Source organism: Nomia melanderi, chromosome 5 (assembly GCF_051020985.1).
Source record: "Nomia melanderi isolate GNS246 chromosome 5, iyNomMela1, whole genome shotgun sequence".
Lineage (NCBI taxonomy): Eukaryota > Metazoa > Arthropoda > Insecta > Hymenoptera > Halictidae > Nomia > Nomia melanderi.
Window position 1 is genome coordinate 11,285,577 of NC_135003.1, and position 27,163 is coordinate 11,312,739.

General features: G+C 43.9%; 1 protein-coding gene and 1 long non-coding RNA gene across 4 annotated transcripts in view; one reads left to right on the top strand and one right to left on the bottom strand.

Moving 5' to 3' along the window:
- dlg1 (MAGUK family member discs large 1) overlaps positions 1–27,163 on the top strand; it is a 660,262-nt gene that overhangs the window by 22,550 nt on the left and 610,549 nt on the right. The gene's annotated exons all lie outside the window — the stretch shown is intronic.
- On the bottom strand, positions 11,157–12,534 carry LOC116430871 (uncharacterized). Its single transcript, XR_004235814.2, has 3 exons — positions 12,362–12,534; positions 11,574–11,867; positions 11,157–11,471 (listed from the first exon to the last, which is right to left on the bottom strand). It is a non-coding gene; the product is annotated as an uncharacterized LOC116430871 (long non-coding RNA).

A 27,163-nucleotide genomic window follows, 5' to 3' on the forward strand; every position in this document is an offset into this window, starting at 1 on the left:
TAACAATAAGATAAAAGGTTCTTATTCTTGATTACATAAAGACAGTATTCCGACATCGAGCTATTTTAAAATTCATTTCGCTGTCTACTAATTACTGTTCAACAGACGAAGTTCATTTGAGCCGCGTCTTCGATCCGACGTAGTTAATTTGCGGGATACGGAGTTAGAGACGTTGAAATTGCCGGGTGCACCGGCTCGTTAAGTTAAATACACGCGTGCAGACACGAAACGCCTGTAGTGTACCCGCAATTGGTGTACCCTTCATGTACGGGTCGCATCTTCATGAATATTCATCTGGCCTTTCTGTTATGAACGTCGTAAACAAGACCACGTTTCTTCTTCGCGGAGGTGGTTCTGCACACTCTTCCACTCGCGCGTTTCTAAATGCGCCGGCAATTAACGAATTTTCGTGATGTAGAAAATACTGAACCCATGGAGATCGAACCGGATTAGGAATGCAACTCTAGAGATCTGAAAATGTCGCAACAATCAAATAAGTTTCGCGGCAGTCCAACCAGCATGGTAAAATAGTTAATTTGGATGGATTCCAATAATTCTGCCAAAAATGGTTTCCGTTCGTTTGGCCGTGATCCACGTCTCGGACTCGAATCAATGTTTCATTAGTCGCGATATTTTGGTTCTTAGTTCGGGACTTGAGGATGTTTCCGCTAAAGATGTGAACGATCGTTGGAACACGACGTGCTAACTGATGACGAGGAGGATGGGAGACCCTCGTAGCCATCCCCCGTCGTTGTGTACACGGACTAATGAGACAATTATTTAGCCGAGCCGAGGGACTGGGCCACTTCTGCAGACCCTGGCCTGTAGAGGATAGTTTAACCGAGAATGATGACTACCAACCGGCTCGAGGCAAAAACCATCCCTGCATTCTATTTTGTAGTATACGAAGTCATTATAAAGACGTGTGCAGTTTCAAGGTTTTATTAAAGAAGAAATTTGGTTGATATTGAGCTAATTTAGGATAGGATTTTAGTACTTTTGAAGTTTTGATTTAGTAACTTACATAGATGTTCGAAGTGACTGACTGTTTATTCAAAATTATTATTAGTTATTATGTTGTCATTGATGGAGGTATCTGAAATTTCGTGGGAAACAATTTCTTCCTGAGATTGTAGTGCAGTATGCAGTTGAGTGATGGAGACTCGCGTATTAGCTGCAAGACAGCAGAGGCTGTCGACAAGCCTCGCGGACAAAGGGACTCCAAGAAGTCCAGTTAAAGTTTCTTACATCGTTATAGTCGCCGTGGCAGCAAAATCATGGAAGCCATAGCATGGGTAAGTTCCCAACTTTATTACAATGCTGCAACTTAAACGGTACGCTGTCATTAAATAACAACCGTCGGCACTATCTTATCCGCTTTCACGTAATTGTTGTTAAGTGTTCAGTTTCTGGGAAAAGTTTCTCTCCTCATTAATGGAACGTTAACCGATATTTAATTAATTTCACGTTACGTGTGTACGTATCTTTCAGTTTTTGCTCAGCTCGTGAAATGTTTATCCTAGAAAATTAATAAAATTTGTGTGTCGTTTTTCATCTTCCATGGAACATTTCGTGTTTGCCATTTCGATCATTGTTTGTAGAAAATGTAATATTCCCCCTCTAAAATTTTCGTTCTCGTTCGTATATTATAGTTAAATAACGTTATATTAAGATTGAAATTCATAAATAATTTTCACAAACAACACAGTAAAAATAAAGCGATACCAGTTTCATGGGAAACACGAAACGTTATCCATAACAGCAGAGTTTAATATTTGTCCATATATTACATACGTGTATCAACATGTTATGCACTGTAGTTTTCCTTCATTTCGAAAATAATAAAACAACTCTATCTCCCTATGAGAATAACTGAATAAAAATTCTATATATTTGCAACTGAATAAACGAATGAACAGCAGTTTTAACGTCAGACACGAATTATGTCAAGTTTACCAAACACATTCACCGAGTACTTAAAATCCCTCTAAAAAAACTTCTCCGTGAGAGTGGAGAGAAATAAGGGTTGAAATGCTCGCGGGTGAAGCGTTAACCGGAACTAAACTCTTGTCTTTGCCTCGTCTGTTCCCTTTTAAAGCGAATTCGCGGTGTCCAGGGATCTTTTGTTCTCGTTAATCGCCGCGATGTGTCTGTAAACCGTTCGACTCTTTTCTTTTCGGTTCGCCCACGAAAACGCAGTCGTTTCAGAGACGGTTGGCCGGAGTTCGCCGAATATAATTCCCAGTGTCTCTCACCTGCCATGTCACGGTGTCCCCGCAGGTGGTCCTTTCGCTTCACGTTGCAGTATCCTATGACAATGCACCTGTTTAGTCGCGAGAGTTCAGCTCGCTGAAGGAGACGTCGCGATGCCGACCGCGGCGGATTCACGGTTGGTTCACCTGCGCCGTGGACAGTCTCCGTTCGTCGTAATTCACGCGCGTCGGTGTCCCGGCAATTATAACTGCGTTAGTTTCGTCTGCATTCCCGCTACATCCGGATCGGATTAATCGCGCGGGGAGTTTTGCCGAGTTTAATCTTTCCCGTTCCAGTTCTCTCCCGACCTTTCCGCATGGTCGCTTCTTTCGGCTCGCTTTGGTTCGAGTACTTTCATCTCTGCGTTACCAGAAACGCTGTAACGGATAGATTCATTTAATATTAGATGCACCAGATAATTGGTAATTAATATTGGTTCTGTTGTACTACTGCAGTTAAATGACAGCGCTACCTTTAATTCTTATTTTAAAGAGTAGCTCACGAATCTTCTTATAAACATTCGTTTCCGCGGATTACTTTATAGAGCAATGAGACAAGCATACGAGTTTCTATGTTATATTGTGTGTGAAGAGTTTTTATAGATTTTTATGACGGTATATACTCGTTTGTTATTTGTTTAAAGACGAGTAAGAGATCTTACAGAGAAAATATCTAATCATTCAGAAGTACACATTTTTCCTTATCTAAAGATGTAGATTCTTTTATTGGTTTTTATTAATGTTATTGTATGTTTAACAAATTGTAGATCATATTCGGGTCTCTCGTTATAAGCACGTTTCACGGAACTCGTCATAATTGTGACGCCATCTCCACCGTGTTGTGGCGCCAGCTAACAGCAAACCGGGTTTGCCTCGGTCTTGCTCTCATAGGGAGGGGATAGTGATGAGCGAATCCCTGCCGTGCTTAATTGTGTTGAATGTTCGGAATGGTGGTGCTATGGGACGGGAGTACCGTAATTATAGCAGCATTATGCTGATGTATATACATCTAGTTCTTTTTGTATCTAGTAACTCAGTTAGGTTATTTAATTAGACGTAGACTATGAATAGATGACTGTTGAATCTAGGGAATAGAGGTAGCAGATATGGTAAACCAGTATAAGTTAGTCTTTCTAAAAACTAAACATATTCATGAATCACCGTGCCTTTAAGTGTTAAATGATGCGTTAATTAATAGACTACGGGTAACTACGAGAGATTCAATCAAATTTAATACAGTCCCATTTTGTTATCATTTTACTGAAAACATTAAAAATGGAAGGAAAATTTCATATTCCTAATCACTGATTTGTATTAATCATTAGATGTTAACGCTTCCTCTTAACATTCAATCAATTCCTATATTATGCGATTAAACAGGTTTTTGAATTTTTATGTTTCCTTTTGTTTCTGTTTACACTAAGAAAACTTTATCGTCCAATTCGTTTACCTTTATTTTCTAGTAACAGTAGGAATAAGTATATACAAAGTACCAGTACATTTAGTGTTACGTATCATAACACGCTTTCGCATAGACCAAGCTTAAAATCTTCACGAACGTCCACCGTTAAGGAGTAACAATTAGCAAACTTACGGCAGGACGATTAATCGGCAGGGAACGGTAGACAACGTTGAAACAGTCGACAGACTTATAATCGTCGTGTGAACAGCAAGCTTCCTCAATTAGTAGAATTTCGGTACGTTTCGGTAAGGTTTAATTACACGTATCCGGACCTCCTCAGCTAATACGCATCCCCCGTCCCGGATACATATTTGATTCAACGTTAACGCGCGACGGACATCCCCCGCAGCTGCACTAGGGCGCCGCATTGCTGTATCGCTGCAGCTTTCCGTACAAATTACTCTCTCCGCGAGGGATGTAAATGGTACCGACGTATTACGCGTAAATCATAGACGTCAACGCGCTGAGTGCAATAAAGAGCGTCCTATTCATTTACCCGCGGGACGCCGCGCCGCGGCAGTTGCGCCTTAAGCGCGCGAGAAATGGAGAACGATGGAAATGATATATGGAAGGAATGAACGACGAAAATTCGAATCTTCGCCGGTGCAACGCGCTTCCACCGTGTTCATCGCGCGGAACACGGAAAACCAGCCCATACTGTGCACGACGCCGGAAAGTTCCCCCGAAATAGTTTCCTTTCCGTTCCCACTCTTACGCCATTAATCAACTTTTTTCAGGGTGTACAGTAATTCAGCTGCTAACCGTGCAGCAATGATTGCAGTTTCATAGTTTTTCTTCAACTTCGTTTCGGCTGTTTGCTGCACAGCTAGTATTAACGTAAACAAAATCGTATGAACTATACTTTTAAATGGTAAGCGCCGTTCCCAAAAATTCTCGTCATTTTATAACGCGAACTTTATTGCGCCAGTACGAACGAACCTCTCAAATATCCTTCCGATATTGCAATTGACAAAGTACACCATTGATACCGCATATCATATGAATTTCAGGAAAGAAAAAACATACATCGAAACTTTCAATCTAATTCATTCTTTTTGCGGCGCAGAAATAACATGTTTTTACCACAGACATGAAAGTATATTTTCAGATACACCTTCATACGGATTGCTTCGATTTATTTTAATCAACTCGGCTACCAACATCACCATTCAGTACGTGAATATTAATATTGCCAACAAATTAAAAACTTTTCCCATTTGAAACAATTAATATAAATCCTAATTCTCAGTTGAACCGAATCCTCTGCAGTATCCGAAGGATATCTCGTCTAATCCGATTCGAGGGACAACGCGGATTTCTCGAAATACCATTTTTTCTCGGGAAGCAATGCACGAAAGCAGAACCGATGGCATTCTTCTCATGAAAATGCGCGCGGCGAGAACATATTTACTTCCATCGCAGCAGTGGTCGTTCGTTACCAAACGAATCGTGGAACGGTCGCGCGGGCGGTGTCTAAGCGATGGGGGCGTTGGATATCGTCCTAAAGCGCCGCGGATGCAATTTGCTGGCCACGAGACTCCCGTGCACTATTTACTTCGAAACAATTTAGGTTGTAGCCACCGTGGCACAGTTCGTATACGTCACTGTCACAATGCAGCCGGGCTGCCGGCCCCGCGGTCCTGGGAGATTTTCCTCTCCTTTTTTTCCAGTTTCGCCTGAACATCTGCTTCTTAGACTCCAAAACTTTTTCCGACTCCGCTAATGAATTTATCCCTCGACGTTATTCTCGTTCTTCCAAACTAATTTCGTCCCCATTCTCTCTCCCTCTCTCTCCCTCTCCCCCTCCCCTCTCTCTCTTTCTGTCTCACCTGCCCACAGCGACTCTTGATTATTTCGGGAATTGTAGTTCCCGAACTTTTAATTTCGAACGGTCGGATTCCGGGATTCTGTTTTTTCGGTACGCATTGCGGAGTCGGGAACCCGGAGACCCAGTTTGTCGTGCCCTGAAGAGATAGGTCTCCGGGGCGTGTGAAAAAATGCAGAAGCGTTCCTCGGTTAATGCGCTCCCGAGAGTTGCGCGGGGTTTTAGCATTCGGATCAGAAGAATTCCGGCGGAACGACTGCAGTGCGGAGTTCGTGACTTTTCGAATGGAGTATTTAACATGATTAGAGTCGATCTTATCGCTGTGCTTCGATGTTCCGAGCCTACCCTCCTCAAGAATTATGGAGTGTAAAACAGATGGAAAAGCGATAGTATTAATAAAATGTTTTATGGGAACGGTTCAGTGGGTCAAACGCTTTGTCGAAGTTAGCACACGACGCGACGCGGCGCTGCTTAACCTGCTTAAGCAGCTTCGATGGTTGATAGCAATATTTGACCGATACGAGCGACAACGGATCAGATTCTTTCTTCGATAAGTGCACGTGTGTCGGGTAGACGCCAGGAAACTGTTCAATTTTCCGAACTTATAGAAAGAAGTAAATTTTACATTCAAAGGAAGGTAATAATAGGATATGTTAACTGTTTAAAATTGTTCTGTGAGATGTTTCGATTTTAATCTTTTCAAACTGTGTTTTCGTGTTTTTTTTTCTACTTATTGGAAGTTATTGCTGCTGCAGATGACTGAAGTTTCACGTGGTGGGATACATCGAAATAAATCCGTCTAACCACGCAATGATTTTCCGAGGTATGGCGTAACTTGCCTCGAATATTTCCGGATTGTAAGCGATAGCATTGCCACGGTTCCCAGACGCTTCAGATACGAGCCGATGCTTTATAACCAGGGCGTTTTTATTTCTGACTTACAACCGTAGTGCAAGCTGACTCATTTATGAGGGTAGGCGGACGAGCGTCTCGGCAAGATGTCTGACCGTCTAGTAGTCCGTCCGCCGACCGACAGGAAATCGATTTCATCTTACCGGGCCCTTAAACGTCGTTTCGTTTCTTCTGTTGCTTCCATCACTGTTCCAGAAGCTTCCTTTAGCACTTTGATAGCGTATATCTTTTTTTTTAAATTCTAGAAGGTTCTTTTTAATTTTAAACTCTACAAGCAAAAGTACATCTTGCTTGAAAGCACAAAATCATCATTATTTCAGCTATAAGGTAGAGTAGAGTCTGGTTTGGCAAATATTGTTCTTTCATCGTAGTTTATTAAAAATGGTTATTGTTATTTGGTGTGGCGTTAATAAAACAGAACAAAATGTTTCGCTCCTTTTCAGAACGAACATTCATTTTTCTGTCGCATCGAGAAATATTTTCCTAAAGCAGATTGAAAATTAATTGAAAGGTGTATTGTCGCAGCTATTGTACTGTGTGCCAGGAATAATAGACCGAATTATCATGTACACACACACACACACACACACACACGCATATATTTCTTTATAAACAGCGTCATTTATATGGATTCGAATACATTTCGCATCGAATTACGGTAAAATCCGTGTTCGAATTGTTTTCTTGCTGCGCACCGGGACATGGTGAATCGTGTTAACGTTGATTGATAGTGAAATCGAAAATGCGTATTTAGCAATTTACATTCCATTATTCGCTTTTTTCCGTTACTTTGTATCGCTCTGTTTCGCTAGGCTTCCAGCGGTGTTATTATTTACGATGCTTTTAACGAAAATGTATTCGTCGAAACGTCCGCATAGCACGCGGTAGACAGATGAGAAATTTCTGGCTCGCTAGTACAGCGTGCGTAAAAAATTTTACTTCGAGCTAAGAGAATTTCTTTTCCGTTCCGCTCGTGTCTTCTTGTCAATTCGATAAGTGTACGTTTAAGAAACGTTTTCGTTGAATGATAAAAAGAAGAACCAATAGCTGCCACCAATCTTCCTTCCTATCCGCTCAAACGAACGATGTTTTAAGTATGCCCAGTCATTAGCATTTATTGGCTTCTCATCGGTCCATTAAAATCTATAAAACCGATTCTCCGTGGACGATAAAAAAAACAACATGCGGCAAACCGTATCTAAAATCGATACGCAAGCCAAATATTGGCCCACTTAATTACACGCGGGCATCAATTTATAATATCGTTGTGTAACGTTTATTCATGAAGTAACATCATGAATATTGTAATCCGAGGCGGTCGGGCGCCGCGTTAAATGTAAGCTCGCCTCGCGACAGCAATTAATTCTCCTCGCGTGGTTAGGCGACGCAACCGTGAAAAAGAGTTCCGCGATATCGCTGGATATCAGTGCGGTATCCGCGTTTCCTTTCGTTCATAAAATCGCGGCTGCGATATATGACCGGCGGCCGGGTTCAAGTTCGTAGATAAACCCTTTCAGCGATTACGTCTTCCTATTCGGCGAGCCCCGAAATCTATGCTAATTCGCGGGGATAAAATATTTGCTTTGGCTGTGGCATGCCGCGCGGAACTCGGCCGGCGCGCCGGTACAACACCGCGCCGCTTGATTTATATCGAGCGCCTGACTCCGAACAAATCCGGCGGCCCCGGCGTGGCGTATTACACTTGTGCCCGCCGAAAGTTTATGGATCTCGTTGCCTTATCGCGCCGTTCAATCGATCCGTTCACCGCTCATTGAAATTGAAAATTCCGATGAAAAATGGCCGAAGACAAGCAGTTCATTAACACGTTCGCCTGCTCAATCCATCGGTCATGGAGCTGTCATAAACTGGAAATAATTCATTTAATGAAACAGTAACTGGAAGTTTTCAGGTTTACCGCGGTAATCATTGGGCGGTTCGGAGATTGAATGTTACAATAAAATTGAGTACAGCGGTGTTTTGTTCTCGTTCTATCGGAAGCGTGAACCATGTGATGGAAATTCGATTTCAGTTTTTTCAAATACGGTAATAACATTTTTTTGCGGTTTAAGGGTTGCAACAGAATTCAGTTCAACCGCTGTGTTATCGTGTAATGAATTTTTAAATCTTGACAAACCTGTACTATTACTGACGCAAGAGTAGGTATAAAAATTCATATTTGTCAGAGCCGACAGGAAATTCGACGCGAACTTGACAAACTGTTGTTCCGGTGAAGTGAACACTGCCAAAAAGTTCGTTCACGTTTGGACACAGGGAATATTAATGCCGCGTTCTGGCCGAAGGGAGAAGTCTTTCCGGCTACTTTTCAAACGCTTATGTAGAACAGTTAGAAAAGAGTTCGTAGGGGGATGCTTTCGACTTTGTCGGGTTTACTTCGCCTTGGGTCAACCTCCAACCCCATCCGTCTGCTCTCTTACCCGTATGGATCGCTGTATTCATTATTCCTGCGCTAAATCGTTTGTGAATAATGGCCTCCCATGAATCTTCCCTCGGATGGTGGCGTTTGAGGTCTAAGAACTAGCGTGACGCGAGTTTAGTCCTCACGGTAGTAAGATCCCCGGAAGCTGCTAAAACTTCTCCTAAGAATGTCATTTTCCATAGAATACTTTTCTTTGCGTCGGAATTGTTTGTTCAGTTTTTCTTACATTTTTGAGTAGGAGATTCGTATATTAACGCATAAATGTTTCCTTGTGTCTTGTAATTTGCTGGAATAACGCGAGAATAAACTTGAAGCTGCATCAATAGGTCAAGGATAAAGAATCATCAGCATTTATGAAACGCGAGACAATAAAAAAGATATCTCCGTGGTAAATTTTACAATTTCAGTTTCTATTTCTCTGTGGTCCTCTGTTTATTGTAGTCGAACTTAAAAGTACTTTTGAATAAAACACAGAAAATTGGCTGTTTACCGATAATATCTCAATTTCCTTAGAGACGAGCTTCGAATCCCCTGAGAGTGCCGGATCGTCGTCTGTGTAACAGATATTCGAACTTCTGCCTACTTCCCTGTAAACAAAATAGTAGTTTGAAACGTCATCCAAACTTCGTGTTTCGGCCATCGGGTATTTTCGCCGGAAACTTGAGAAAAGCCAGGCCGGACGTTCCGTCCGTAAAAGTAAAACCGCGGATCGATCGGCCAGACAGATGGAACACGGGGGTTGCCCGCAAAAGTCGCTTGATTACGTCCACAGGGTGGATCGAAAGTTTTCCCCCGCGTGTGCGTGAAACTGACGCTACAAGTCAACTCTATTGTCGGCTCGCTTCTTTGTAACGGACACAATGGGCGATCGGATAAACTACTCAATACAATTGGTACAATCCGAATCAAGAACAGGACGTTAGAATTATCGCGAGCGACGTTTCCCCCCGTCGACTTAATTGTTTTCATGTATTTCTATTGTCTCTGGATTTTCAGTCAGCCGCGAGACGTTCGATGTTCCGGCGCGATTGTTCTTGCACGTCAATACGGAACGCTCATTCTTTGGCTTGAGCAGAAAGAAAATTACTCTAAAAAACAAATAGTTTTACAATATATTTGCTGAAATAGGATCCGTGACATTAAGGTTCGTAGTCTTTTCACCTTTTGCTTCGTTTCATAGATAATAACTTCATACCTTTGATAAAGAATTATCTCTTTCCTATGTCACTGTCATAGTAATGAATACGTTAATGTAATATACGAGTAACAGGATAAATGCGTACTATCGTTCATCGACAACATTACGACAATGCTATCGTTTAACAAGTGAATATTGTTTTCTAAAATGTCACTTGAACTTGAACAATCACGAAATTCTGGGAACGAGTTTCGTAATAGTTTCGATTTGCCTGGAATAGTAAGTAAAATAGTCACGACGCGATGGTGAAACGTGATGTCTGAAATAAAAGAAGGTACGGTGGAAATATCCGCAACGGAGAAACGGAATGTTCGACGAGGGGGAATGAAATTCTGAAAATGCAATGGCGGAGAAACGCGTTACAATGTTTGAAGAAAAATTAAGCGAAAGTTCCCGGCGGAATGCGATGATTACCGGCGGGCCTCGTTAAGTCGGCGTTCCTCTGAAGTAAGGTGAACCTTATGTCCTGATTGCGGGAGGACAAAGCGCCGAACGGATAAGGCGGAGCAATGGATGCGCGCGGAATATAAAATATTCACGAGAAATTCGAGGCTCGCGACAATGTTCGCTCGACGGATTGAAAACAAGTAAAGCACGAGGCAGAATAATTCTGTGCCGCTCGTGTTCCTGTTTCGTTACAGTTCCCTGGAAGCGAAGACGCGACCGGAAAACGCTGTAACATCGTGTCCCGAAACGGCGGGATAAAAATGACAAGAAAATAGTTTGTTTTCGAACTAATGCATGAATGTTAAAATTTTACATTGCGTTGATGCAGCGGAACGGGGCGAGGTGAAAACATTCAATTGAAAAGCGTTTCCGTTAAGATGAATTATCTCGTTTCTGAACATTTAAAGATATCATCGTTCATAAATAGATAATTTTTTTCGATTATTCGAATTATCGGCCCCTCCAGTCCTCCAGTTATTCGATGATGTAACATTTGTGATACAGACGGAATACAGAATTTATTACTCGCCCTGCGATTAGGAACAAGATATTTTACTCTGTCATAAATACGTTTCAATGAATATGACACAACAGTAAAAATTAAGGAAGTATTTCTTTATTGGAACAACTGTATCGGAAACGTGTGTAATGTAATACGTGTACCTGCCGATGATGATCAGGGAACGAACCACAAATTCTGACACTCCGGCCGAGATCTACGAGCTTTCCTATCTGGCAGATACTTCGGTCATAAATTCGAGAGAAACGGGGTGTTGCTGTATCTTGGAGATATGGGCTGAAGGCATCCACCTAAGACTCACGTCACTGATCTCGTAAGCCCTTGAGGCTGCCACATCCGCCAGGTTCTCGCTTCCAACTGTTCCCTTTTGTTCTGTTCCTACGTGTCCAATGCACTTGCTTTTGATGTTATCTAATTGCTAAATACAGAAATCGAGGGGATAGTTTTACAAGTAATGCACGATTACTACAAAACTGTCTGTAACAGCTATTAAACGCAGACTACAGGAAGTACACCCTACCGGTCGGTCATAGTTGTTTTCCGAAATGCTCCTGGATTTGCAAGATGATATCCGAATTGCATTAATGAAAACGCCACTTAACCAGGGTGTGGTTTTCAACCGCTACTCGAGCATTGCCACTCTTGTCCCTGATCTGCAAGCGCTCATATATGAATCCACCGCTTCCACATCCTCGAGAACGCACGCAATTCCCGCGACTCTCGAGATTCCAAGACACATCAGACTCCTGAGATCATTGAGACCCTCAAGACCTTCCAGTCTTCTAAGACCGAGATTTCCGAGTACCCCGAGACCCTAGTGAGACGCAACGCAGACTCTTGAGATCCTCTAACTCCCGACACCTCCAAGACCCTTTGCGTCTTAGGTGGTCCCAGGGTAACAGACTTAATTCTACTCTATCACAATCTATTCGATTGTTATAGCAATCCTGGCTTACTCTAATGTGACTTGACACAGAAGCAAGGGAGAACTGACCGTGCAAGAAGAAGTAGAATAGATCAAAACAATTGTGTAGCCGTGCATTAGCTTTCATCAAAGACTGAATATTACAGAAATAAAGATCAACAGATTGATGTAACTTGAGTCTTCGAAATTATTGAACATAATGTTTAATTTCATGAAACATTCCACGTTTCCTATTGCATAAAGCTAACGTACATGGAAAATTGGACGTTCATATTTCAAAATTTCTCACTTGAATAGCCCGGGAACCGAATAATTCTCGCGCAGATCTCACCAGTTCCTCGCACAATTTTTTCTCCTTTCTATCCCGAACATTTGCCACTTACCAGGAGTTGGTCGCGCGCCAGGAAGATGGAAATTACGTGCTTGCGACATCCGTCATACACTGCGATTGGCTGGAACAAAGAATGCGGCGACCTAGAGTCCTTTCATTCCAACTTCCTTCCCGGCCACTCTTCTTTCCTGGGCGCCTCGGTTTAATCTGTGCACAACACGGCACCCGCGCATGCCAACTGGAGGAGAAAAAATGCCAATGCGGTTTCACGGCACACTCACATACGTCGGATCCAGCGTCTTGCGGTTCAGTTTTCTTAACGTTACGGGATAGATCTTGGCACCGTCGATCGGTCGCTCCGCGACGAATGTATATGTGTGTGCACGGGCGAGTATACATATTTCCTACCTTCGAACAATTCTCGATTAACTGTATTGCGTGGCATTGTCGGGCTACTGCCAAGTGTCAAAAGCAGTGGCTTCCCGGGTTTACCAGCCAAGCCGATAAACACACGATCTTCGGAAACTCAAGATTCACCTGCAGCCTCTCTCGACAAATCAGTCGGACTTTTTCTCACCGCGACCTTACAAATCACTCGAGGACTTTATCTTGCATTTAAGGAATTCCGTGGTTCAAGGAAGATGGCAATTTTCCGTACATTCAGTTAAGATTAAGGTAGACGAAATTTTAGAGAAACTTAGCTGAAGATTTCCGTCTCTGCTCCTTCCTCTCGGCTTGTTTTCATCATCGATTATATGTTGCAGCTCAACATCTGCATTACTTACGTAACCTGCGCGACCACTTTTGTCTCTGATTCAGATGCTCCCTGTTTGTGCCGTCGTATTTTCTCAACTCTTGTTGTTTTAACATTTATGAAACAACCGTTCCCCAAGATATATCTTTCCATGTGACTCAGCGTACGAGATAAATCTTTATTATTCCGTTCATTGTATTGTCCAAAGTAAATATTTATTCTGAGAAATCTATCTCTTACCGTCAGAATTAAACGAATCCTTTACAATATTTTCTTATCGATAAGGAATTCAAAGTTATCTACTCCAACCAGAAAAGAAAGAATTTCTTAATTCAAATTTCCAATGTCATGTGAAGAATGAACCTAATCATCATTTAAAAGAATCGATGGACGATTGCAGGAAATAGTGTTATGATCCACAGACGATAGAGAATAAACGTGACCATTATTTTATCCCGAAAGTGAGAAGAACGGCATCATTCTCGAAATGATCCGCTAGTTGAACTAAGGGGATGAAGGGCGTACGAGCATTGTCTTCGATCTCCTCGAGGATGGGTACTTAGAAAAAACGACGTCCGCCGCGTTTTCCGCTCTCCTTGGCTGCTTCCTAACCGCTTTTTCGTAGCCCCAAACCCCCAGACCTCGTTCCCGTTTCGCAGCATCTCGTTTCGCGCGATTCAACCCCTTTCGGCGTATTTCACCTCTGGCCGCGGACCTTCTCCCAGCAGATACTTCTACCTAATCTGGAGTGCGGATCGATGGAAAGGACGGGTCTTTGCCGTCGGGGCCTCGGGTCCGGCTCTCGAGGATTTCATTCAAAGATTCTCGGCGACCTCAAGCCCGGCCAGCTCGGCCGGTTGGAACGTAACACGAAAGGCTACCTGGAAATGGGCGACACGAGTGCAACGTCGAAAAGGGATTCGAATGCGTCTCGCCGGATAAGGCCGGCGGTTTCACGAGCTTCCTGCCGCCGGCCAAGATTTGTGAGCTGAAGGCTGGCACGGGAGAATCCGGCTGATATAAGGGCGACGGAAAAGAAGGAAAAGATCGCGATTGCTGAAACGAGTGGAAACCCAATCTTAGAGCCTCGCGTTTCGACGCGGTTGATCTAGACAGTGTCGTCTCTGGTGGAGGTCCTTAATTGCGGTCCATTGTGGGTACATTCTTGAAGAGCTAAGGTATTCGACAGACATTTTGACTTTGTCAAAGCACTGCCTGTCGCTTACGTTTAATAGGAGCCAACTTTTTGGTTATATCGAGATAACAAGTCTGATAGGTTTTTCCAAAATTTTATTTTCTAAGGTTTTCCTTATGTATCGAATGTTTTATTTATATTCTGGACTTTACACTTTGCACTTTTGCATCGTGTATTTTATTGATTTTGGAAATGGAGAATTTATTTGCTATATAATTTAACCGTGGAATTAACAGTGAGATTATGAATAGAATGCGTGAAATATGCCCGGCAAGCCCAGAAAGAATCTTGGGAGGCGAGCCGGACGAGCCCGTACGACCGAAGAAATGTTGAAACGTTCCCGGTGCGATCAAGCGATCCCCATCTTCCGGATTTCTGATGCAGAAGCTTCATCGAGCCGGAAGAAACCTCGGGAACGGGAAGCGGTTCGAGTAACGGGCGTGAAAGGTCAATAATAGAGGAACTGTATCGGTCCAGATGAGGAGAGCTTCCGGAAACGTTGAAAAATTCAGGACGGCGAAGGGTGTAATTCCAGACGAATTTTCCGTGGTTGCCTGTGAACAGAACTCGCGAACGATATTATTTTCGAATATCAAACGAGAATCTTGTGATAATGAAGCTTTCGTATGGATCGTCCGCGATCAGGAACGAACCACGCGAAAACTGTCGACGAAGTTTTATTCGGACATTCGGGGTTTGATTTCGATAATGCCTCCCGTTGGATGGGATCGTTGATTTTATGCGCTAGAGGACGAGGGGAATAGGGAAATGCAAGGGCCCATAAGAAAGTGTAATTTAAACGAACGTTCGGCGCTTCGCGGAATCGATTTATCGGGTTTTTGTACGTTGAAATCAAATTTGACGGAAATGGATGAAATTAGGAGATAAAAAAGATGGACGGCATAGGAAGGAAGTAGCGGGTGCTCGCGATGATGGGGTGCAAGATCAATTTATGAGACGCCAATCGTTTAAAATCCTGAGGGTGCAGCATCAGCACTACTTGGTAACCGTTTCTAACGTTATAGCGTGTCCATATTTTATCGCAACCTCTGTCTGCCGAGTATAAAACCTTTATGGTTTATGTGTTCGAAACATATATGCGGCGTTACGAAGATAGAGTAATGGTGTCTCAGGTTCACACATGTGTAAGTGCATTATACATGAAGCTTGATTGCAAGGGTGGCAAACGCATCAACCTCGACTCTTCGGTTTCACTTAGCAGTGTTCGTTCACGTCACAACACTCTGTACGTCCAAACAAACAAAACAATGATTCCTTTCGACAGGCAACTTCGACTCGAACAGACGACTCACTGATCCGTTACCACAATAACAATGATCAAACAGGCAACGCAATGCGCAAAACTTTCGAACCGCTAGATGTAGGTCAGCGGCGTATTTTCTCTCCGAAAAGCTCTGGCACCAGACCTGTCATTCATGAATAACTTGCCCGGTTTTATGCCTAAACTCCGCCGGCGAGGAAATTCGTGTTTCGTCACCCTGGTAGCTGGCTCGCTCACGTTGGACAATAAACCTGGCGGAATTATGTCCGAAAATTCGAGCGTCTTGAGAAGTTTCATCGTTCGACCGAACAGTCTCTCCGGGCGAGACCCCTCGAGTCGAACAATCGGTCAACCTAGCCTCGATCGGCGGGGCTGGAAGTTGGTTGTTGCTGATCCACCCCGAAACATCGTAATTTTTCTCTGAACCGGGGGGTAGGAACGGTTTCCCGGTTGCCACACGTGTAACGAAACTTAAAGTCCCACTTTGCTCGGCGGGACGATGTCAAGAGAATTTCCCGCGCGGCGGCTCGCCGCGGTGGGCATACGAATTCCATGGTTTATAAAAAATTCATGCCACCCTTTTAGAAAAGTTCGTGCCGGGAATAACGGAACTTCTTCGCATGCGTGGACGTACAAACGCGCGAAAAAATGTATTCGGACCACCCTCCCTTTATTGCGTACCTGTGTTCCTCGCCGTCTGTCTCGCCTCCTCGCCCAACTCAATCCTATCGTTCCAGCGAGAAGTTTCTCGAAAATTTTCGTGGCGATTTGAGAAAGCAGATTCGCGAAGTTTGGGGACAGTTCGTGCGAGAAACGGGGGTTGGGAGATCGAGATTAACGGGTCGGATGTCATGTGATTGTATGTGTCACATGAAATATTTCACAACTACGTGATACACGATGCTTAATTTATAATGTACAATACATAATATATAGGACGTTATTTTAATCTGCGCATTGAAGCACGTTGTTAGAGGAAAAAAGTTGTATCCCAAGCTTAATTGGAATTTTTATGAAATTCTCTTGACACTCGCCGCGGTAAAATCGTTCGTCGACGGCGTTGCCATTAATCGTCCCGACCGCATTATCGGCGATTCACGATAGCACCGTGTTTCGTTGGAAATTATCCCTAGGCTGTCCACGTGTTAATCAGTATCGGCGATAGCTTGGCGCGCGTCGCGATGCTGTTCGATAAGCTTCTAATGACACCTCTATCCGACGTTGTTACCGCTATCTGTAATGGCTCGAGTCCATTACGGATGATCATCTTTTTTCAATTACTTTCTTGCGACAATTTCACGGTGCGGTTTCCTTCTCTTCCGTGTATCGAAAGGTTCGTTCGTGCCCGATCGCAGTTCTCTTTTCGGTCATGATCGACAGTCTCTGGGCGGCGATTAAGACACGGGAATCCCCGGGTTTCAATGGCGCTTTTAACGCGCACGGAACCTGATGAATGGCGCGAAACCTTCCTCGTTCGAGCACCCGCAATAATAACGACCGCCTGATCCGTTTCTTGTGTCGCTCGTCGCCATTTAAGCTGCGCTTTAGCGGATTGTTCAATTAGATTCTGTTCGCGATCGTGATTATGTTCAATTCAGCCGGAGACGTATCACAATGGTATCATTACTTGATAAGTAACAGACTCAATAAGTGATCTGGCATCGGGTAAATGTCTCTATAGCGTTTTAATGTCTGACCAGTGAAATACTCGTTATAATTTCACGTTAACATTTTCAATGGTATCCACGGAAATATTAAAAATAAATAAAACGCATAACAAATATTGGAGGATACGACGGACAATATTGAAGAACGGTGGGAAGTATTCTTAAAACAGTAAAGTATTCATTTCTCTCGAGACAAAAGTAGAACGTGATAATTAATTAATTTATAGATTAATAAATCATCTTTTATAAAAGCTTGAAAGTAATATTATATGCTTCTCGAAAATTAGAGTAATAAATGAAAGTAAATAGCAAGTAAATGTATATTTGTGGAACAGATCGGTTTATCCGAAAGCAAACTTATCGTGGAATAATGTCATCGTGCCTGTCGAAGTAATCGAGCGATTCAACAAGCACCGAGTCCCTGATTCGCTTTATCACACCTAGCCCGAATCCCCCTTGGGAAGATTCGGCTAGATTTCTGCAAAGAGATAAATAAGTTCACGAGCTGAATCTCAGAAGGGAAGGAGGTCTCCTGCTAGCCGGATGAACCTGACGTAAACCAGTCACGTTTATTACAAGTCTCAACTTCCCCATCCCCTGATTTCTTTCTGTGCTACTTGTTACACCTAGTTCGCTCCCATATTGTCGGTTTCCCGATTTGCATTCCGCTGACGAACTTGTTTGTCGCATTACGTGGGGACGTGACACGCAAACGATAACGCCTAAACACTTTTGCCATTCACGAATATAGAATAAAGTCGTGTGAGATAATATCAGAACGTTTTAAATAGCTAACCGAACGATAAAAAATAACCTACCCACGATCGCTTTATAACTGTTTTAGTTCCCCAACATTATTTTCATCGGCGGTCTCATATGCGCCAACCTAGGCTTTAAAAGCTTCCATTTACGTGTCTCGTCCTGCATATTTTGCGTGCTGATTTCCCCTCTGTATTTCTAAAAATTTTACAAATCCCACGCAATAAACCTTACCACTGACCACGTATACTTTATTAGCGAGACATTATGAGCATTTCGTGTTTTATTTTTCATACGTCCGCGCTTGTATTCCTCAGCTTTGAAAAGCGGGAGCGTTTTCAAAGGCAGCTTTATTAGCGCTTGGCGCGATACGCGTTGTTGTTGTCGGCTGACGTACCTAATAAATCGTAATCGGGACAAGGCTGCTCGCAGGCTGCGCTCGCGCTGCTTTTAAAGCTTTCCGAAGACCCAGATTCCGGCACAGACTTCCTGATGCTTTGTTGGAAATACAAATAAACGGTATTCTAAATCGCGTAGCCATCCGATCACGTGCGTCGCTCCGATACAATTAACCTTCTTACGTTTACTGCTCACCAGGAAACATGTGAATTACCCCAGTTTCGGTAAATATTTGGAGGAATAATAGTTTGCATAATTCAAGAGCGGAAGCTTGGCCGAGTTGCTTGGAAATTAAACGCGATTCCGCGAAGGCGGGCAACAACGTTGGTCAGTGAAGTCGGCCGTGCAGATGTTTAGCGATGTCCTGGAGGATAATTAAGTTTCTATTGCGGTGATCCGAAATCCTGCGCACTCGACTACACGGCCTGTGTATAATCGTCTTATAAATAAACTTAAAACAGGACACGCGCGACGTCGGGCCCGAGAACGCAGGGAGGCAATAACATATCCTGAGTCATGATATGCTTCCTTTTTGAAATCCGAACACGGAGTAGCCACGCTTTCTGAATAGAGTCGAGTAGACTGCTTGGCCCGAGGGCTACGAGTGGTTCCGTACTCGGGACGAAAGTTAAACGCGATTCCGCGATACACAGACGCATCTGAAACCCAGACAGCCGACGGGTCCTATTGAAACTTCCCCTTTGAAGCACGCTCGCCATTTGCATAATTCGCGATCATTAGTGTTATCAAAAGATATTAAACCTTTTTAACGTTAGAAGCATTTGCTTAGATTCCGCGCGGATAAAGAAGTCTCGAGTTCCCGCCGGAAGATTCGCGATAGTATGACTATTTGCCTGGCAAAGTTACGATTCTCCAGGTTTGAAAGTTCAATGGCTACGAAATTTTGTTCCCCATCATTATACAATATTAACAAATTGATTTGCGATCCTGAAAATTTGAGAATCTAAGGAGAACTATCCGATTCTATGTACTGAAAACGAATGATCGAAAACATTATTTAAATCTACAAAGAATATTCTCTCGTTTACGTATTACTCTGTTCGGATGAACTTTCCTCTGAAAAGTCTATTGTGAAGTTCAATCTAACATCCAGATTCACTCGGATCGTCGCTCGACTGTGTTCGATGGAACGAGTCGGCCGTCGATTAAAACGGCGTAGCCTTTTTTCAGGTCCAATGCCTTCCGTCGTATTGTTTTTCCTTTTTACGAGGACCGGGCCGCTGGAATGCTTTGTATTGCCCGTAGAATTATCGTCTGTTAACCGTGTGCTCGAGAGTTCTAGAGACAGGCAAAGCTCTCGAGGCACAAGTGGCGAACCGTGGAGTCTCTTCAGACTCCATCTAGCAGGGAACGACGTTGCTTTCATCGGTTCAGGGACCTGCCTAAAGTCGCAGAACCTTTTCGTCTCGGTATCGCATCAGTCCGGTCGGGTCGTTTCCGGGAACACTGTCATTCCCGCGGAACGTTACGACGGGGGCTGCCGAGATATTTTTGTTACGACCCCCGCAACCGGCGCGCTCTTCCCGAAAGAAAGGAGATTCCAGACGGTCGCGTTACCGAAGGGAAACGAAAATCGTTGTCGAATGTTGTACCTCCTTTTGACGGTGTCGCCGAATTTTTCCGACGCGCGCCGCGATTCGACGTTGCCCCGAAATCCGTCATTTCGTCGAGCGGAAGCGAATATTTTATTTATCGAAAAGTAAGGCTTCAGCTTTTTTCACTCGCGCTGTAGGTATTTCGATTGTGTATGATAAATCAGGGAACATACCACTTTTATGGGATGATTTAAAATCGGGGCAGTCTTTGATTTTCAGTTCGAACGAAGAGGAGAAGGTACAATAAAAATTTCTTCTGCTGTATGCAATTATTAAGGAATGTTTGCTTGAAAATTCATCAATTTCGAGTTTGAGTTTCGCGACACATGAATGATCCTTACTCGCTGGTTTTATTTGCAATTAGCATATTCAGTCATGTAGGAAAATTCCGAATTTTTAATGTACAGTGAATCAGTTGCTGGCTTTTTTATTACACTGTTGTTTCCTGTCTCACTTTTTTTACGTGTTAGTATCGAAACTGCGATCGTTCTCCTGCTAAATTTTTTTAGATGAGTTTCATCGGAGCGTTAACTCCCTTCCCGTAGCGACTATGAACCCCGCCAGGTATTATCAGGTTTTCATCGATCACATTATTTCCGAATGATTAATTCATGAGAAATTGTCGCGAAATAATCTCATCACTGTTCGGCGATTTTTATCTTATACAAACTGTGATGCTCCTTGATATTGTTCTACATGATGTACAAGGTAAAACAGATTCAAACATAAAAGACAGCATTACAGTACAGAATACAAAACAACGAGTGTCGACAACGTTAATATTTAGTTTTCTTTATTAACATGAAAGCAAATGGACTCACATTTTCCGTTTTAGCGTTAATTCTTAGAAAAAGGTCGCTGAAGATCAGTGATTTCAATTTTCGAGAATTTTATATATACATTAAATGAGTAGAATTTTAGGAATTAACGCAATATGAACAGACGCCGGGTTTCTCTGCGGTCTACCTAGCTTTCTTCGGTACCGTGCTACAGTTCTACGCATCTGGGATTGTTACGAACGCTTTGTTCGCTGCAACCGCATCGTTCCAAAAGTTATTGTTGATTTAATGACCTCTTCAGTCGGCAGCGCCATTTGTTTCTCTCGATTCTCGTGTGCCGCTGCAAATGTACTGTAATTATTCCCGGTAGGCATGGATTCATGGACGCGTCAGGAGTGAGAGGCTTGCCTGCGCTATTATGCCCTATTTTGAAGGCTTTGATGTGCCGATCGATCCCAGGCTCTGTTTAACACCCGTGATGAACACGTTTATCGTTATGGAATCCGCTGATACGATTCTGTAAACGATATCCAGGGATTTCTGACCCCGTTACAAACAAAACGCGGCTGTATCTCACGATCTTTTCGAATGTTCCTCTTTCATCGGGAGGAAAATACGAGAAAGGCATAAACACGTCGGTCGGCGAGTGACAAACGATGCGGAAATATTTCATTGTATCACGTCCATATAAATACAGTTTTATGGACAAAAATACTGAACGTACATGTAAATTTAACAAGGTGCATTAATAAATAGACCACGGATTTGCATGCGCATTCACGCTTTTACAGATACATTTGATGGAATCCAAGCAACAAAACATTTTCATTCCCTCGTTAGTGTACCAATAAAATGAAATATGAAATCAATCCGCACGATGTTTTATCGAATATTGTTTTTCATTGAAAATATCTTTCCTGTTATTTCATCTGTGTCACAATTAAGAAGAAAGAATTAAATAAGTTTTTTGTTGTGCTTTAAATAAAACGGAAGGGTTACTAATATTTATCATATTCTCAAAGATAAGAACAATAGAAATAAATGTGAACAATGAAATGTATAAAATTTGTAGTGCAGTTATCGCTATTGCAAAAATTGAAAAATGCTCAGCGTCTGTATCATTACTAAAACCTAAGAGAAAAGAGCCGAAGTTGTTAAGGATAATTGGCGAAACGTTTCCAAGCTCGATTCTTCCACCGAACGCGACGAGTGCACGTACAATAGTCAGAATTAGTCACGCCTGTGTGTACATAATCCATATTCATGAGGGTCGGCGATCGTACATTGTCGATTAACGTCCAGTCGGTATAGATTTCAGCACACAGTCGGCCATAGTCAGTTAATAATCAGCCCCCATTGAAGATCATTCATATAGATTGCCACAGCGAGCAATACCGCGTCGTCGACAGGGTAATTGCCGCGCGGCTCTAAGACGCTGCTCCGCGTGGCAAAACCCAAAAACAACGAAACGTCCCGTACAAACTCAATAAACAATAGCTGCACTCGCTTCGTTCGGTTGTCCCAAAAAATGGATAGAAACAGTTAACACGCTCATTGCATTACTAACTCGCGAATTTTAGTCAACAGTCGGGCTCGCGGGAACGCCATGGAGAATTGAATAGCTGGAAACAACAGAAAGCCCGTTTCCCCTGAATTTTCATCGGCGCGGTGTAAAAAGTCCCGGCAAAATGGCGTCGGGTGTATGTATCGACCGGGGGACGCTTTTCCATGGAAATCCGAAAACCGGTGAACATCGGTCAACACCGCATTTAAAAGCGCTCAGGGCGGGCCGATGGGAGTGAAATCGCGGGTTCGGATGTCCGACACCCGGAGTGTATCGAATGCCCGGCATCCGGCACGGAAACGCGTAACCGCGCGTGCCGGCCGAATAATTAAGTGGATCGGCCGAGTTTTGGTCCGACGAGAATTCGAGGAGCGCCGCGCGCCTCTAGGAGCCAGTTCGATCCGGGGCGGTTGAAAAGGCCGGCACGCGATCGAGTTCGCCGGTGGTAGGTATCTCCGAGGAATCGATCATATTTCATCTCCAATGCCGTGCCAGATGCACGCTGGGTGAAAGTCCGAGGGGGTGGAAGGACGAGGGAAAGGATACGTCGGCCAAAGGAGTTATCCCCGCAGGCGTCGTATCGCGTTCTTCGACCGCTTTTCGCTAGGGTAATCATATATGGAGGGTACGGAGTCCAGAGGACATACAGACGACGTGCTGGGACTGTCTCGGGATTGTTCTGTTCCTGGTGAAACCTTCTTTTCCCTTTTGCACCCTCTCGTTGTTGTTTTATTTTCGTTATTAGATTAGGATCATAAAACGAAGATCATTCGTTTTTGCTTTGCGAGGAAGTAGCTTGCGTTGCTTCTCATTTCTTTATATTTTTTGTTATTCTTTTTATTGTTCCGTAGTATTTTCAATCTTTTTTCGTTACTGCTTATTTTCGAAGTTCGGGTATTCTTTATGAAAATGATCTTAAAATGTTTCTTCAATTTTGGCAGCAAAATCTGGTAATGGACAGAGCATGAGATATTCATGATTCTGTTCGATCTTTCGGGGTTTCGAGTTCTTTCGTAGAATTTGGAGAACGATGGTATGTAGAATATTTAAGTGAATCCCCGGACCGAATGGAAGTAATTTCAGAGTATGAATATATAGATACGGAGCAGACCAAGTTCAAAGTAATTGTAATTTAAACCAGTAATGTAGTTGAAACACACGAATCAGCGTTCCGCGGTGCTTAAGGCTGCAATTCCACCGATTGAACTATAATGATAAAATTTGTGGTGCAACGGTGGAACTGGGTCAGAGAGACGTGGAAAGATATAAGGCGCGGAAGTTGGTGTACGTACCACCCGAAGAAAGACGCGAGAGTACTATAGGGCTGTAGAGCAATCCCTTGCGGGTCCTTGCTTCTACTTGTTTCCTGCAAGTTCATTTCGCTCGTATAAATATTCACGCAAGGGCTGCTCCGAGCGCACCTGCGCTTCAACCCTTTTCTTTCGAACTCTCCACGACTCGTGTTACGTCCAATTCGTCATTCCTGTAAATTCTTCGATACAATCACCGACCGATGAAAATAATTAAACCGAGCAAATGCAATATCTAGTATTTATTTTTCCATTTTTCAAAATAAATCAAATAACCAATTTCCACTGTATCCCACGGGAGATCCAAAACACATCAAGATGTCGTTCCTTTCAATTTAGTCTTCAAGACCGCGTTCGCAGTTAATACTTCGATACTTCTAGAATGTACGCCTCAATATCCTACCTTTTCCAACAAACGATTTTCAACTTTCCCCACTTTCCAATAAACCCCATTTATTTACCATCAACAATCGTTCCATTCCATCTGCCCCGATGCCAAACTAAATCATTCAGTTGCATCCTTCAACAATGAAGTTCCCTATCTCAAGGAATAAGAGGCCGCCGGTGCAAAATAAAAGTCTGCCACTCGAAGCAAACATTTCCAGGACGTTGTCCCGATTATCCTCCGGCGGTCGCTGGGACAGCCGGGAATGCGTATCGAGCCACGCTGTATCGCAGTGCAACACCGTGGTACGGTTCGTCACGAGTATCATTGATCCACCGGAAGCGGTACAGTCCGCCTCAAAGGGGGGACTCGTCGCGCGTCGCGGCTCGCTTGAATTTAGGTTACGAAACCGTGGTACGTTCCCGATCCCCGCCCCCAGCCCGCCGCGGGTTCCATTGACTATCCGCGACTTGGCGACGAACCAATTCCGGCGTTCCCCGAGACATACTACTACCCTACATTTCGTCCGGTCGATGGCTACGGTGCATCGAGTATTCGCGCCGCGGCGGCCGCTCCTTTCCGCCCGCTCCTTTTGTTTAAACAATCGGGCGAGCCCGGCATCTGGATGCGCGTGGCTCGCATCCAGGGATCGGAGGATCGCGCGACATCCGCAGCCTTTCAATTCGGATCCCCTCGCGCGTCCCATCCGCCTGGATCCCATCGGAACACCTTCGGCAGACGCTTTCATCGGCACCGATCAAACATAAAACTTTATCCCCGGGTAGCATTTTTTTCCTCCCATCGCCGGAAAATTACGATCGCCGTCATGGACTCGCTGAAGGGGAGGTCGGCAGGCGAGGGCGGTTAGACAACGGGGATGGTTACGGGCAGTTACGACGAGCCGCTGGAAAAAATTACTTCGATTTCGGATTCGATTTACCCGCCGGTGGGAGGGTGTTCTCTATCGCGCTTCTGTTTCACGCGTGCCCTCGTCCTGGGATAACGCCGGGCAACCTCACCTGAAAATGAGAGAACACGCGCGAGCGGATGGAACGGGGTCGATCCCATCGGGCGGCGACCCGCGAGCATTGTTCGCGCGATCTTCTGATTTTTACGGCCCATCGACTGGCCCCCTTGTCTCCGCGCGGAACGGCCTGCATGAGGGAACAGGGGGGCGGAATCCGTGTTTGGAAGTGGATAGACGATCTCCTCGAGGTTCGTTGAATTTTAAGGCCTCTCCCCGCATCCCCACTCGCCCCCGTCTGGATATGGCGGAGGAGACTCCGAGGAAACTTTGTCGATTGCCGTGGCACGAAGGGTTATTGCATTGCAAAATTGTTTTCGGAACTTCTTTATTGACTGAAACTTGGAGGCATTCCATTATTGCGCGTCGTCTATATGATTCTTCTTGCGCCTCGACATTATACAGGTGTTAAGGCGGGAGGGAGCGGAGGAATCGCGAAGTTCGTAACAGTTATCGTCGGAGGCGAGATAAATTTTAGTCGAATGGCGAATAATGTATGGGAGTTTGTCTGACTGCGAGTTCTTGAATAGTCAGTTTTCGTTTCCTCGAATACCATTACGATCCCACGCTTTGTTGGACGCGGAGCTGAAACGCTCGGTTATTCCTTGTTCGAATTCAGCTTACTTCGAGGTAAATGTTCATAATTCGAGGGTAGTATTTTTCTGTAGGGAGCGGAATAATTCTTGTGAAGTTCGGCGTCAGAAGGCAAAAGGCGGAATAAGTGAGCGAAGGGAATAAATAAATGGATAAATAGGATAATACAAATAATAAATTTATAAGCAGCACCCGTTTGCAATCTAATTTCATAATTCAATTTAAACGTACTTTCCCTACGTGGAAGCATTATTCTGTTGTTAAATATTCTTCCCCGACACCCTCAATTTTCACAAAGTTTATCTTGTCGTTCTATTTAAAGGGACACGAAGGTGCCGCGACAACGTCGAGTGTGCTGAAAATATAACCGTATTCAAGATCCGGCCGCCCTTTACTTTAATTACGTAAACGTCGGTGAAAGCGGCGGCCGGACAATGTCGCAGGATAAATCCATTTACATTCAAGCGAAATGAAGCGGCGATAATTTCCTCCCGTAACCCACAGCGCGCGCCTTTGTGTCGTGGTTCGTTCCAAGACTGCAGTCGTGGTAAATTAAACTCATCTGTGTCGGTGCCGGGCGAAAGGAAATGAATGGCCGCACAGTTTCGTTTCGGTTTCGGCCCTAGCCTGTCACGAACTGCCGTCCCTTTTATCGATTTCACGTGACAGCTCGTTAATCGGGACGCGTGGCCGCCGGAAGTTCATTTCGCGGAATGATGGACGGATATCGTTGAAACTTTCAGAATTAACCGGGACTTAATGCCAGCCGGTTTTAAAAGCTTTCGAGGAATACGGGCGGCGATTCGATGAAAAGCGCGGCGCTCGGTTAAATTTTACGTTTCCCGGCGAGCGATACGTTTAATCGGATATAATTTCGGCCGGCATCGCCAGACTTATTCTCCCACAATTAGTTTCGGATAAGGGAATCTGGAGCGGGGCTTGACAGGATAATCGACTCGGTTTAATCGCAGACTACTTTAAAGCGATTAACAGTTCTGAAACGGACACGGGGGCCTGTAGGAGGACGGTTAGTTAAGAATCCTGGCAGCAATTATCACCGACAATGTTCCGCGTTCCTCGAGCGAGTCGTTGTAATCGAAATTTTCTAAATATTTTCCTTGTGTTTGATATTATATTTCATATTATATTTCATATAATTCAACGTGCACGTTATTTAAAAATACAACGCACGATGCATTCGATGGACTGCTGTGTTCAATTGTTTCGTTTTTCTTCAGTTCACATTATTCTGAACGATAAAATGAATGTGATTCTAGTCTCCATTGTTCCTCCACCTAATTGATGAAAAATAATCTAACGAGCCACCGTCGAGAATATAAGCTCCCCGGGCAGTTCAGAAATGGTTTCCACGCTGCGTCGGCTTTACGATGAAAACTGGCCGTGTGTGTCAGCGACTCGAAGGAAGCCACTGATGTACAATGTGTGCCTTCGAGCGTACAATTTCCGCGGCTTTGTCAAGAGAAGCGTTTATATCCGCGCGAGCGATAAACTATCTCGTTTGTCCC